General features: G+C 43.9%; 1 protein-coding gene across 1 annotated transcript in view; it reads right to left on the bottom strand.

Annotated features, from left to right (window-relative positions):
* The window catches only part of LOC103178072 (MOB kinase activator 3B), a 77,674-nt gene extending 68,439 nt beyond the window's left edge, over positions 1-9,235 (bottom strand). The window contains exons 1-2 of the mRNA XM_007892579.2: positions 9,186-9,235; positions 8,643-8,762 (exon numbers count right to left, since the gene is read on the bottom strand). The gene's annotated coding sequence lies outside the window, so the exon portion shown is untranslated. The remainder of the gene's footprint in view (positions 1-8,642; positions 8,763-9,185) is intronic.
* Positions 9,236-12,949: the final 3,714 nt, after the last annotated feature.

Genomic DNA, 12,949 nt, shown 5'->3' with positions numbered 1-12,949 from the left:
AAATATAACTTGAACTTGTAAAGCACCTTCCAAGAGATCTTTCACATCTCAAACCACTTACAAATATAAATAATCTTTGCATTTGATATAGCACCTTTTACATTGGGAGGGCATCTCAAATGCTTCACAGATATACTGTAAAGTGTAGTGACTATTTAATTTATAAACAAAGGCATCTGCACACAGCAATAATATCCCACAAACAGCCACAAAACTATTAAAAGAGCGTCAAGTATATCCTGTGAAGTGTTTTAACACGTCCACCCAATGTGAAACAATCTATATTAAATGTAAGGGTTGCTGGCACAATATAGGCAAATCAACAAAATACAAAGGACCTTGTAATTATTTTACTGTACAACCTGAGTTTAGTTTGCATTTGTTTATAATACAAAAGGCTAATAAAATATCATTCAGCTCTGGGTAATTCATATTTTGTCGCCAATGGAGGAAGCTCTATAATGTTAAGATCGCGATTAACATGTCGATTAATTGCAGACCATTTTCAAAGAGACGTTTCATCCACTCTTGCACTGCTGGAAGTCTATTAGTCAACTTAACTAAATTGATTAAATTGACTTTACCAAATGAAGATTGAGAGGAAAGCTGGTTGAACTGTAGAGTGGCAGAGCCATCAACAGCATTAGAACTGAACACATAATTTTCTGTAAAATTATGTTCCCATAATTTAATGTAAAGGTATATCCGTTTTAGATTGATACCCTCTCACCCAATGACACCATATCAAGATAATTTGTCATTTAATACTTTTGTTGGTTCTCATCCCATAGACTGGTTAGGTGTCCATCGTATAGCAGGTTCAAGTAAGGCTGTGCTCGTATCGTGCTCATGACAAAATGTGAAAGACTTCATGTCAACACACTTGGGGCAAAACAGGAAAACTTCATGCTAAAAGGCTGGAAATCGTTACCATATGGAAGATCTACAATGTCAAACATATCCCAACACTGCACAGAAACAACGTGTATCACCATGATCCAGATGTGTGTCTGGATAATGTTGTTTTTAAGTGGAAGCTGTTGCTGTTTGTCCAACTATAGGGCCATTATACCCAACTACTGACACTACCAAAGCAACAACTCGATCATGAAATCCAATTGTCAGGTTCATCATCTTGGAACTAGCCCCCAAAAGACCTTGTTTACTACATCCAAGGAGTGTAGTCATTCGTGGGTCAGGTTGGTCTCAGAAGCCGATTATGCATCATGTGTACAGAAGAAATGATAGTGTGTCCCTCATTATGATCCTAGCTCAGGTCTGAAATGCTGTACACTGTACAGCACCTTGGAACATCCTCCCGACGTGAAAGGCGCTATACAAATGTAATCTTGTTGTTGTTGCTGAAAGGATTGCTGGTTATTTATTTAATTTAGGGCTTGTGTAACATCCTCTGAACACGTGTTAACACACAGTGTGCAACAGACCCCCTTGACTATCGTCACTACAGCAAAGCTAAGCAATAAGTGTTAGTTATAATCTCAGACCTGATGTCCCATAGCCCAATATTGTAGGCATCCAACCGGTTAGCTGGAGGGAGCTTCCCACTCAATGCCTGTGTGATGCACTGTTCCAGTGATGGCAACAAGCCATATCTTGAGGAAACTTCTCACGTCTAGCATAGCATGGCCTTAGCTTTGGAGTCATAAAAGCCCACCTTCATAATTGCAGAGACAAGAATAACCAAGTTGAAGAATAACCAAGTTTTCTGGTAAACTATAATGAAGGAGGAAAGAGAGCTTTTATTTGGGCAAGTGTTCTGAGAGAAGAGGGATTTGGGTAGATTCAAAACTACTATGAAGTTCTTGATGTTGCCACTAGGAGTAAAAAGTAGGGGAAAATGTTTCTTTCTCCAGCCCTGGTAACCTTCACCTCGAAAAGAACAATAATTCACATTACAAATGATTTAACATTATAACAAAGGATTCCAGCAGTGCAGTAAAATTGGAGAGAGTTGAATGCAAAAGTGTAGTTTTCAAGTGTTTTCAGAGTTGATCATCATGTGCATTTATTCTTCTCTCCACAAATAAGTTAAGCCTGAGGGTGTAAAAAAGCTATGCTACAGGTTTTTGGCACGAGCTCTGTACATTTTTGCCTTGAGTTACTAAAGTGACGTCTTCTGTGCAATAATGAAAGAGAAAGACAAGAATCAAGACATGTAACCCATCAGAAATCTCCTTGTAGCTCTGGGAGGTAAATCTTTAGCACTGCTGCCCCGAGCAACAGTCACCGCTGACAGATATGCCCAGGCTGTTTCAGCCAGGTTAACTCACTGATAGCAATCACAAAACTCTAAACCAAAATGCATCAAATGAATTCTTATCCAGGATAGCTTCTGGCTGCATTCCACACAGTACTGGTTACCACCTTCTGTTCGCAACTCAGAATGAATGATTAACAGCCCATTGGCCTCAAAAGACTGTACACCTGCTACTTAGATGAGGAGAGGACAATTCTAACAATGAGATAAATCATTGAAAAGGAAACATTTGAAACAATTCTATGAAAAGTGCGCAAACCATGTACCCAGAAGGGGATTCATTAATTATGGACTAAATCTTAATTATGGAATTAACAGCCAATGGAAAGGATTTATTAATTATGAAATTAAAAATCAATCCTTTTCATTGACTGTTAATTATATAATTACCCTCTGTGCACATAGTTTACACATGGCACACAACAAACTCCCACCACGGTTTTTTGGAGAATAACATACAGTGAAACTCAGTTAATTGAATATTGGTTGCTTTTGGTTGGTGGAGGAAAGCATTTCCGATTCCGGTGAGGTCAGAGACTGCACAGCTCGACCGCTAGGAGGTGAGTCTCCTCTTATGATTAGTCCCATTATATGAACCAGTTTGGTTTGTTGAATGATTTTCATGTCCAATTGAATGTTCAATGAACAGAATTTCACTGTGCAATGAATTGATGATCACATCCTCCAGTGAAGAGCATCAATTACCCAGTTTCTATGGGTGGGGATTGTAACCTTTGTGTTCAAAGGAAACAGGTTAGGTCCTGTTAGGTCCACAACCTGCACTTCTGCTCATTGTTGACAATTAGCATCAATGTTGTGTTTCTTTCTAATAACAACTGAGACACTTCCAAGGATTTAAGGATGGTTAGGTAGCTATTACTGAAGCACTCACAGAGCTCCACCTCACGAGGGAGTAGAGCCGGGAACGCAAACAAATCGTCCACACGGCATGCATCCTGAGACGTTAGATATAAATATTCACCTCGCTATTCATGAGGCTTGTATAAATGCACACATGAAGAAAGTGACCAAGATGTTCACGCAAACCAATAACTAAAGGGAGGCTCACGTATTTCCAGCATGAATAATTCATCCATTACCATTGATCTTTGGAGATTTATTTGCACTAACACTGTACAAACTGGCAAACCTAGTGAGCGCTCCGTGCAGATTCCTGCGAGACTGTTGGACGTTGAATATCAGTCTTTACATCCCTAATCCCAATCCTACTATATTCCCCAGAATGCTAATCTTGGTAGATCCAATGTACTGTCAAAGGTTATATACTTCCCAAAGGGAAAGGGTAAAATAGAAACCCTGTCACCATCTTTTGATTGGCAGTCATTAAACTGAATCCAATCAATATTCCTGCTGCTTTTTTCACTTGTTGGTATATTTCTAGATTCTGAAAATTACTTTTAATCCATCAAAATGCATTTTTTTAAAATAATAAACTACCTGAACTGCATCAAACACAAATCATCAAGATAGTAACATTCTAGGCAATAACTAGAAATAATTAAAAACCTATTGGAATAATGCTCCACAGATGGTAACTAACACTTTGTAAAACATTACCCCCTAANTTTTTTGCTTCCTAGCCATCTCTCACTTTCATATTATTATTATCATATTATTAACAATTGAGACACAGTATCACATAGTGCAATAGATTGAGAGTCAGCATCTTTTCTCCAAAATCATACTTATTAGAAATTCTTGCAATAACATTGCACGGAATAACTCCTTACAGTTATGATGAGAGCTCTGCAGAAGCTGAGTCTGTTTTCATTGGAGCAGGGAAGGTTGAGCAGGGACTTAGAAGGGATTAAGCAGAAGCTAGTAGAAGTGTACAAAATGATGAGGGGTTTTGACAGTAAATAGGGAGAAGTTATTTCCATTTATAGGGGAGTCCTTTCCTTGTGGGCACAGTTATAAGATAGCCACAGGAATCGCAAAAGGATAACTTGGGATTTTTTTCACCCAGAAAGTTGTTGGGATGTGGAATGCCCTGCTGAGTAGGGTGGTAGAGATAGAGTCCATTGTAGCTTTCAAGAGGGTAGTAGACAGGCATGAAAGAAAGGGGCTGAAAGGCATGTGGGGTAAAGGCGGAGGTGGGATTGAAGCTATATCCTTGCTCTGTGAGCCGGCCCAAACTCAATGGGCCAAATGGCCTCCTCTCTCACCACCACAATCCGTATGAAGCCCACCACCTGCTCTCTGAATCCCATCCCTACCCCCCCTCCTTACCTCCCAGTTCCACTTCCTTGCCCCTCTACTCACTGACATCATAAACCTTTCCCTGTCCGCTGGTATTGTTCCCGCCCCGTTAAAAACCGCTGTCATCACTCCTATCCTTAAAAAAAACCCTCCCTGGACCCTTTCCTACTCCCAAACTACCACCCCATCTCCAACCTCCGCTTAATAATAATCCTTGCATTTGATATAGTGCTTTTCACGTTGGGAGGACATCCCAAAGCGCTTCACAGAACACACTGTGAAGTGAATTGACTGTATATTTGTGGGCGAACGCGGCAGCCAGTTGCGCACAGCAATGTCCCACAAACAGTCGTAGATTGAAAATGACCAATTTATTATTGTATTTTGGTTTTGGAGGGATTATTATTAGGTGTGTGGAGTAAGGAAACTTGCCCAAGGTTTCGCCCTGCCTGGAATTGAACTCAGGACTCTAGCCACTGAGCTACAGGACTCCCTTCCTCTCCAAGGTCCTGGAACGAGTTGTTTCTTCTCAGCCTCACTCTTTCCTCTCCCACCACTCCCTTCTTGAACTCCTCCAATCGGGCTTCCGTGCCACTCACAGCACAGAAACCACCCTGGTCAAAGTGACAAATGACATTCTGTCCATCTGCGACCAGGGCTCCCTCTGCCTCCTCGTCCTCCTTGACCTCTCTGCTGCTTTCCACACCGTCGACCATTCTATCCTCCTCCACCGCCTCTCCTCTCACCTCAACCTCCATGGCGCTGTCCTTGATTGGTTCAGATCGTACCTCTCACACCACCTGCACTTCATCTCCTCAAATGGCTTCTCCTCTAGCCCCCGGACCATGTCGTTTGGCGTTCCTCAGGGCTCTGTCCTTGGTCCCCTCCTCTTCAATATCTATATGCTCCCCCTTGGTGACATCATCTGCAGACATGGGGTCAACTTCCACATGTATTTGGATGACACCCAACTCTACCTCTCTGCCTCCACCCTTGACTCCAGGACCACTGCTGTCCTGACATCGTCCTGGAAGAGAGCTAACTTTCTTCAGTTGAACATCAACAAGACCGAGGCTCTCCTGATTGGCTCCCATCAAAACTTACTCACCTCAGGCGCTGACAGCATCACCATCCATGGTTGCACACTCAACCTTGCTTAGACAATCCAGAACCTTGGGGTCTTGTTCGACGCTCAACTATCCTTTCTACCCCACATTCACACCATTACCCGCTCTGCCTTCCCCCACCTCTGCAATGTCGCCCGGCTCCGACACTCTTTAACACTGCAGGCCGCTGAAACCTTCATACATGCCTTCATTACATCGAGGTTCGACTATGCAAACCCACTGCTTGTCGGCCTCCTCAACTCCTCCCTCCACAGGCTGCAGATCATCCAGAATGCTGCAGCCCGTGTCCTCTCCTGCACTAGGCTCTGTGACCCTATCACCCCCATCTTGCCCAACTCCACTGGCTTCCCATCACACAGAGGATACAGTTCAAGATACTGGTCCTCACCTTCAAAGCCCTCCATGGTCTTGCTCCCCCCTACCTCCCTGACCTCCTAACCCCCTACCATCCTGTTCGTTCCCTCCGCCAGCGCCTTGGGACGTCCTTCTGACATGAAAGGCGCTACATAAATGTAATTTTTTGTTGTTGTTCTACACTGTAGATTTCTATGTTTCATGCACATGTATCACAAATGCTATTTCTGGACCCAGGCATGCTCACAAACTCCTTAGTAAATAAATAAAGCTGTTATTCTTTTTTAAAAAATAAAGCAACATTCTGTTAAGCAGGACATTGAAATCATAAGAGATTCTAAAGAAAAGGCCTTTTCTGTATAATAATGTGTCCTATGCGAATCCAATTGATTTTGTATAATCAGATAAGACTGTTAACATAGAGTACTGCAAATGTCATGCAAGCTCTGCTAGAAAAGTATTAAGCCAGGAAATAAAACAATATTAAAGAGAAACCATTATTTTAATAAAATTTCCCCCCAGGCTCAGTGGTGTTGTACTGAGCCACACATCTGATATATTGAAAAAATACCCACTTTGAATTTTGGGCTATGTTAGTTGATTCCAGATGGTTTTGTAGTGGGGGTACTGCAGGGTTTAGAGAGGGGTAAAAGAAAACAATATAGTATTTCAACCTGAGATGCTGAGAGCGGCCAGTTCTGTTCTTTCCACATCTTGCCAGACTTTACCCCTGTAACTGTCTTAAATCCTACCAATCTGCCTGCTCCCTCCATTTGGAAGGTATTGGCCTGCTTTATGTCTTCCACCTTGCCGGCCCCATCAAGGGTGGTCAGAATTTTAGCCTTTCTGCCCCCATTTTCTGAAACTCCATTCCAGAGTCCCTTCCCATCTAGAGCAGTGGTGGTCAACCTGTGGCCCACGGGCCAGAAATGGCCTGCAGTCCCATCAAGAAGCAGCCCCCCCGAACATTCACACGAGTAAGTCTGTGTTCGATCGGTAGTGTATTTTCATTTTTTTCTTGATCAAATATTTCTTCAATTACAGCAGAAATCAAGAAATATTCAATCAAGAAAATGTATTTTGCTGGGGGACCATAAGGGTTGGCCCCAGTGATCTAGAGACTTTCCTCTTTGACCTCTTTAGTCATCTTCCCCCTACACCCCCCTTAGCACCCAACCCTCTCAAATCCAACACCCAGCTTGGGTGCAAACCCTCCACTGTCCATTGCCTTGTATGTACTCCTGACATGAAATGCGCTGTATAAATGAAATTTTTGTTGTCGTACTAGCAGTTCTTAAAAAAATATATATTTATAGTGGGGAAAGCCTACATCAAGATGGACAGTTAGCAGTGAGAGAATTGTCTTTCTGGAATGAGGACAGGAAATTGTACTTTACTGTAATCTTTCCCCCACCACCCAACCCCACCCCTCAAACGCTATCCCTACTGAGTAGCCCAGTGCCTCTCAATGACTGGGATCACACTTGAAGAATGGCCACTCGAGGAAGGTATGAGAAAGCACCATGAATCAGTCACCTCGGGGGAACTAGGATATTATGCTGAATCAGCAATACTGGTTCATCAACTACATTCCATGCCCAGACGAGACAGGCAGTTCAAAAGACCAAATCTGCTGGTGCATTGAGTGATATGGAAGCACACAAGAGGATTCACGTTTTATCCGGGTTCGAACAGAGACTGAGATTTTCTAAAGTTACCTTCAGCGGCATGATATAATAACATAATCTTTGCATTGATATAGCATCGTATCACATTGTCAAGACATCTTGAAATGCTTCACAGCATATACTGTGGATTGACTGTATTTCGTGGCGTTAGAGAGAACAAGTTTACAATGAAAAGAAAATAACTGGTTCTAGGGTTTGCTGGCACAACGCCAAACCATGTTTGGAGAAAACTGCTGGACTGAAATGCAGTGTGCCTCACCTCTCACTAAACTCCCCGCAAAAAATCATCTACCCAGAAGTAACTCAGTTGCTTAATTTGCACCCGTTCAGTCAAATCACATTCTGGTCAAATAAACCGAATGAAAAAAGGAGCTCCTTTGATGTCATTCCCAAGGAAAAGCAAAAATGTTACAACACAAAAGATAAAAACAAAAGCAAATGCTGAATGCAGCCGACTAAAAATACTGTATATCTCTTGGGTGTTGCCTTCCCTCGCCTTGTTTCACTAATACAATATTCGCCCACAAAATACAGTCAATACACTTTAAAATATATGAAGCGCTTTGAGACGTCTCAATGATGTGATAAGGTGCTATATCAAATGCAAGAATTGTTATTTATTGGATCACTTAACCCGCTGTGTTCTTCCATTCAGATCATTGTTTCTCCACCAGTTTTTTTTTTTAAAAAACTACTCTCATGGGTTTCTTTTATGCCTCCCAAACAAACAAGGCATTAAGTTGGTTTACATAACACATGGACAGATGGAGCCAGAAACTCTCACATGTGGCTTTCAGCAAATGCCCAAACTTTTTTGAAGGGGTGGTGTGGGGGTGGGGGGGGGGGGGGGGGAGAGTTGGGGGCAATAGGAGTGCAGAAAAAGCTTCATTTGCAGTTCTGAAGCTGATGTGAAGTAGTAGTGGGGGCGAGTTACACAGCAATAGAATAAAATGATGATCGTGTTTGGTTGCTTACCTCCTGCTCCTGTGGCTTTGGTCAGTGAAACTGATCAGTGCTGTTGAGGTGACCAGTGACTTTCTTGGGCTTCTGTGCAATTCGCCCACATAAACGATCTCCACCGACTCCACGGACTTCCTAATGATTTCCCGATAAGGATTAACAACAATGTAATTCCCTCACAAACTGCCCTTCTGCGATTAGCGAAAATAAACACTGCAAAATAAAGCTCAGAGAGTGAGAGAGGGAGAGAGAGAGAGAGACGGGCGCGGCTGCTAAAGGCAGACAGAGCCTGACTGCTGCTGTCTGTCTGTCTGTCTGATCATAGGGCAATGCATACATCACCCAGTAAACATATTGTTTAAAATAACACAGACATATTATATATTGTATGTATCTGCAGGTACCCAGGAGCAGCCTCCCCGCACTCTCACATTGCTGTATGTAGTGGGGCTGTGGTGTGAGAGCAGCTCATGCCGACCAGCGGGGCTCCAGCCACAGCCACAGCACAGCACAGCACAGCTCAACTCTGCCCCTCACACAACTGGTGTCTGTGGATACAGGAGGTTCATACAGCACACATCACCCCCCAGACCCCCCCACCCCCACCCAGACCCCCCCACCCAGACCCAGACCCCCCCCTGACAGCCTGAAGCGGGGATCTCTCTGCTGCTCTCTGCCCAGGATCGTGATCTGAGTGACTTGTCTGTGTGACTGTGACTGACTGACTGAGTGCCTCCTCTCCTGCACAGTGTGTGGGTCTCTCCCTCTCTCCCTCTCTCCAGACAGACACCACACAGCAGTGGCGCTGCACACCCCAGCAATGCACACACAGCCCAGGTGATAAGCATCCTATTAAACCTCGAGGGATTGTTCCCTCCCCTCTACAGTGTGCAACTCTCTCTCCCCCCCTCTCTCTTTCTGCTCGGACTGGAGAAACATTTGATAAATGTTGCTTTCGGTTTTTTTTAAAAAAAATGTGAATCCAGAATTATTTTTTTTTACTGACGCAAAAAGGCTGTGAGAGTGGACTGAACTGGTCCCAACAGTTGCTGTAGATGCAGAATCACCAACTGCCTGCGATGTGCACAACAACAACAAATTGCATTTGTATAGCGCACTTCGTGCTGGACGGCTCTGAGCGCTTACAAAATTGAACGTACAAAGTAGGCAGTCACTACACTTTACAGACTCATGGAAACTTACATGAGTAGGTGGCACACATGCGTAGGACTCTCAGTCTGGTTTGGATACTGTTAAGCAATTGTGATGGGTTTTTCCGTATGTGTTAGCCAACCGACTGATCACCCCCACAAAAATGTTACAATAAATCTTGTGAACTGCTTCAAGATATTTCATCACAAATGCAAAGACTATTGTCGTTATAATTGTGGTGTTTAAGAGGGTGATAGAGAGTCGCTGTAATAATAATCCTTGCATTTGGTATCGCAATTATAACAAACCGTACTTGGCGAGTGAAGAGAATTAGGGGACATCTAGAGTAGGTAAGGAAATGGGTTTGGATAAATGAGCTGATATGCACTAATAAACTGGTACAGCGCACCCCTGCTGTTCCCAGCAAGTGAATTAACTGCACTTCTCACACATTTCATCAACAACAACAAGATTACATTTGTATAGCGCCTTTCACATCGGGAGGACTTCCCAAGGCACTGGACAGAGTACAGCATTTCAGACCAGAGCTGGGGTCGGGGGGTGGGGGGGAAGGGGGGTGACCGATGACATGGTCGAAGAGGAGGGTTTTGAGGCGGGACTTGAAGGAGGCTAAGGAGGGGGCGAGGGAGAGTGACTGGAGGATGGAATTCCAGAGGTTGAGGGCAGAGTGGCTGAAGGCTCTCCCGGCAATGGTGGGGCGGGTGAGTCGGGGGACGTGGAGCGGCCGGAGCCGGCTGAGTGGAGGGAGCGGGCGGGTTGGTAGGGGGTTAGGAGGTCACAGAGGTAGGGTGGGGCGAGGCCATGGAGGGCTTTGATGTGAGGACCAGGCTCTTGAACTGGATCCTCTGAGGGATAGGGAGCCAATGGAGTCGGGCGAGAGTGTGGAAGATGGGGTCAGAGTTTGGTGCAGGAGAGGACGCGGCTGCAGAGTTCTGGATTATCTGCAGCCTGTGGAGGGAGGAGTTGGGAAGGCTGACAAGCAGGGCATTTGTATAATCGAGCCTGAAGGTGATGAAGACATGAACAAGAGTTTCAGCGGCCTGAGGGGTGAGGTAGTGGGGGAGTTGGGCAATGTTACGGGGGTGAGAGAAGGTAGTGCAGGTCATGGCTTGAATGTGGGGGAGAAAAGACAGTTGAGGGTCGAACACGACACCTGGGTTCCTGACTGGTTTGGTGAGTTGAAGTGTGCAACCATGGAGGTTGACGCTGCCAGAGCCTGAGGTGCAGAGGCGCTGGCGCGAGCCAATCAGGAGGGCCTCAGTCTTGTTCACATTCAACTGTGAAAAATTTGCCCTCATCCAGGACTTGATGTCCAACAGGCAGTCTGTCAGGACAGCAGTGGCCGTGGAGTTGAGGGTCGAGGCAGAAAGATAGAGTTTGGTGTTATCCGCATACATGTGGAAGTTGACCCCATGTCTGTGGATGATGTCACCAATCATGTTTTTAAATTTTAAGTTAATTTTGTGCTTCTCACAAAATTTAAACTTTCAGCGTAATTAACTTGAGTGAATACTTAATTTATTTAATCACTTGCTTTATTTTATCAATAAGGCTGGGTAAGGGCTTTCACAAAATTTATCTTATAGTGAAACAGTTTGCAATATTAGAGATACTATTTTCCTGATTTTTCTGATTTACATTTTATTAACTGCATCGAAGAATGCATTAGCATGGGATGCATTTTAACAATACGGTAATATATTCTTTATGGATTGTTTTCTAATGTGGTGGTACTCAAATTGAGTATGGTACTATATGGTACTCAAATCGAGAGACCTCACTGCTCCTACTGCCCAAAGAGGTGTTCAATGATTGAGGACAGCTGACAATATATGAATTTGGTGTCAGCGTAGTTCAGTTAACTCTAACCTCTGGGTTTAGGTCTGAGCTCAAAGTCTAGGCTAACATTCTAGTGTTGGGGATGCTCTGTATTATAAGAGGTACCTTCACAGGAGATCTTAATCCAAAGCTCAGTGGGCCTGTTCAGGTGGACATTAAGGACCCATGACACTATTCGAAAAGAGAAGGGAGTTTCTCTCAGTGTCCTGACCAATAATGCTCCAGAAAAAAAAATGTTCATTTACTTCACTATTGTTTGTGGGACATTGCTATGCACAAACTATCTGGCACGTTCACCCCCAAATACACAGTACACTACGTATTACAGAAATGTTGTGATGTGCTTTCAGACAATCAACATCACAGGCACTATATTAAATACAAGGGATTATAATGGGAGTGGTGATACAGAACCTAACCACAGTTTAACTGTAAAACTTCCCTTCCGCTGCCTCGCATGTGCATGGTTATAGGCAAGTGTGCACGTGCTGGGAGTAATTGCATTGGAACAGATGTTAAAGTGCTGGGTGGGGCTGAATGCATCTCTATGCACTCTGTCACATCCCTGAAGCAACTTGTTAAGCTTCCTGAAGCTGCTATTTAAAAGTTGTAAGATGTCCAGAGATGGCACAGTATTGTGCATGCACATTGTAATCATCACTCACTTCACTGACAGGGGCATTCGCCTGAAACAAGAAAGACGCCAAAAGCTGAGCAGCAAAGACTGTACAATAATCTAGTCTGCAATGATTTGTGCCAGTCTCTGATCAAATCACTTTAAATTAGCTATGACTGTTAATGGATCACAGTCCATCAGAACTGGGCACTTACCAGCATCTGGCTAGATCAAGGGTGCAAGCTGTCTCTCCCACACGCATGCATATAGAGACAGACAAACATGGCTCAAACACTCACTCCAAGTGCTCAGTCTGTGCCCGAACACAAGAATAATAATAATCCTTGCATTTGATATAGCGCTTTTCACGTCGGGAGGACGTCCCAAAGCGCTTCACAGAACACACTGTAAAGTGAATTGACTGTATATTTGTGGGCGAACGCGGCAGCCAATTGCTGATAAGAATCTGATTCCCACTCCAGAAAACTGAACTGAGAGAGATGAGGGTAGAGAAATGTGACCAGCTCCAACACAGGCAGCTACAGGAAATGGGTGAGACATCATCACACACCACGGGAACAATAGTTGTACCAAAACAAAAATTATAAAAAACATGTGGCAGACAGACCTCAGAAAATAAATAGGTCTAGTTTGAGTTGGCTTGGGGTCCTGACTGTCACATTTAGATTGCTTC

This window comes from Callorhinchus milii, unplaced genomic scaffold (genome assembly GCF_018977255.1).
Source record: "Callorhinchus milii isolate IMCB2004 unplaced genomic scaffold, IMCB_Cmil_1.0 Scaffold1, whole genome shotgun sequence".
NCBI classification, from domain to species: Eukaryota; Metazoa; Chordata; class Chondrichthyes; order Chimaeriformes; family Callorhinchidae; genus Callorhinchus; species Callorhinchus milii.
Note: the sequence above shows the minus strand (reverse complement) of the source record. Positions and strands in the feature narration are given on the sequence as shown.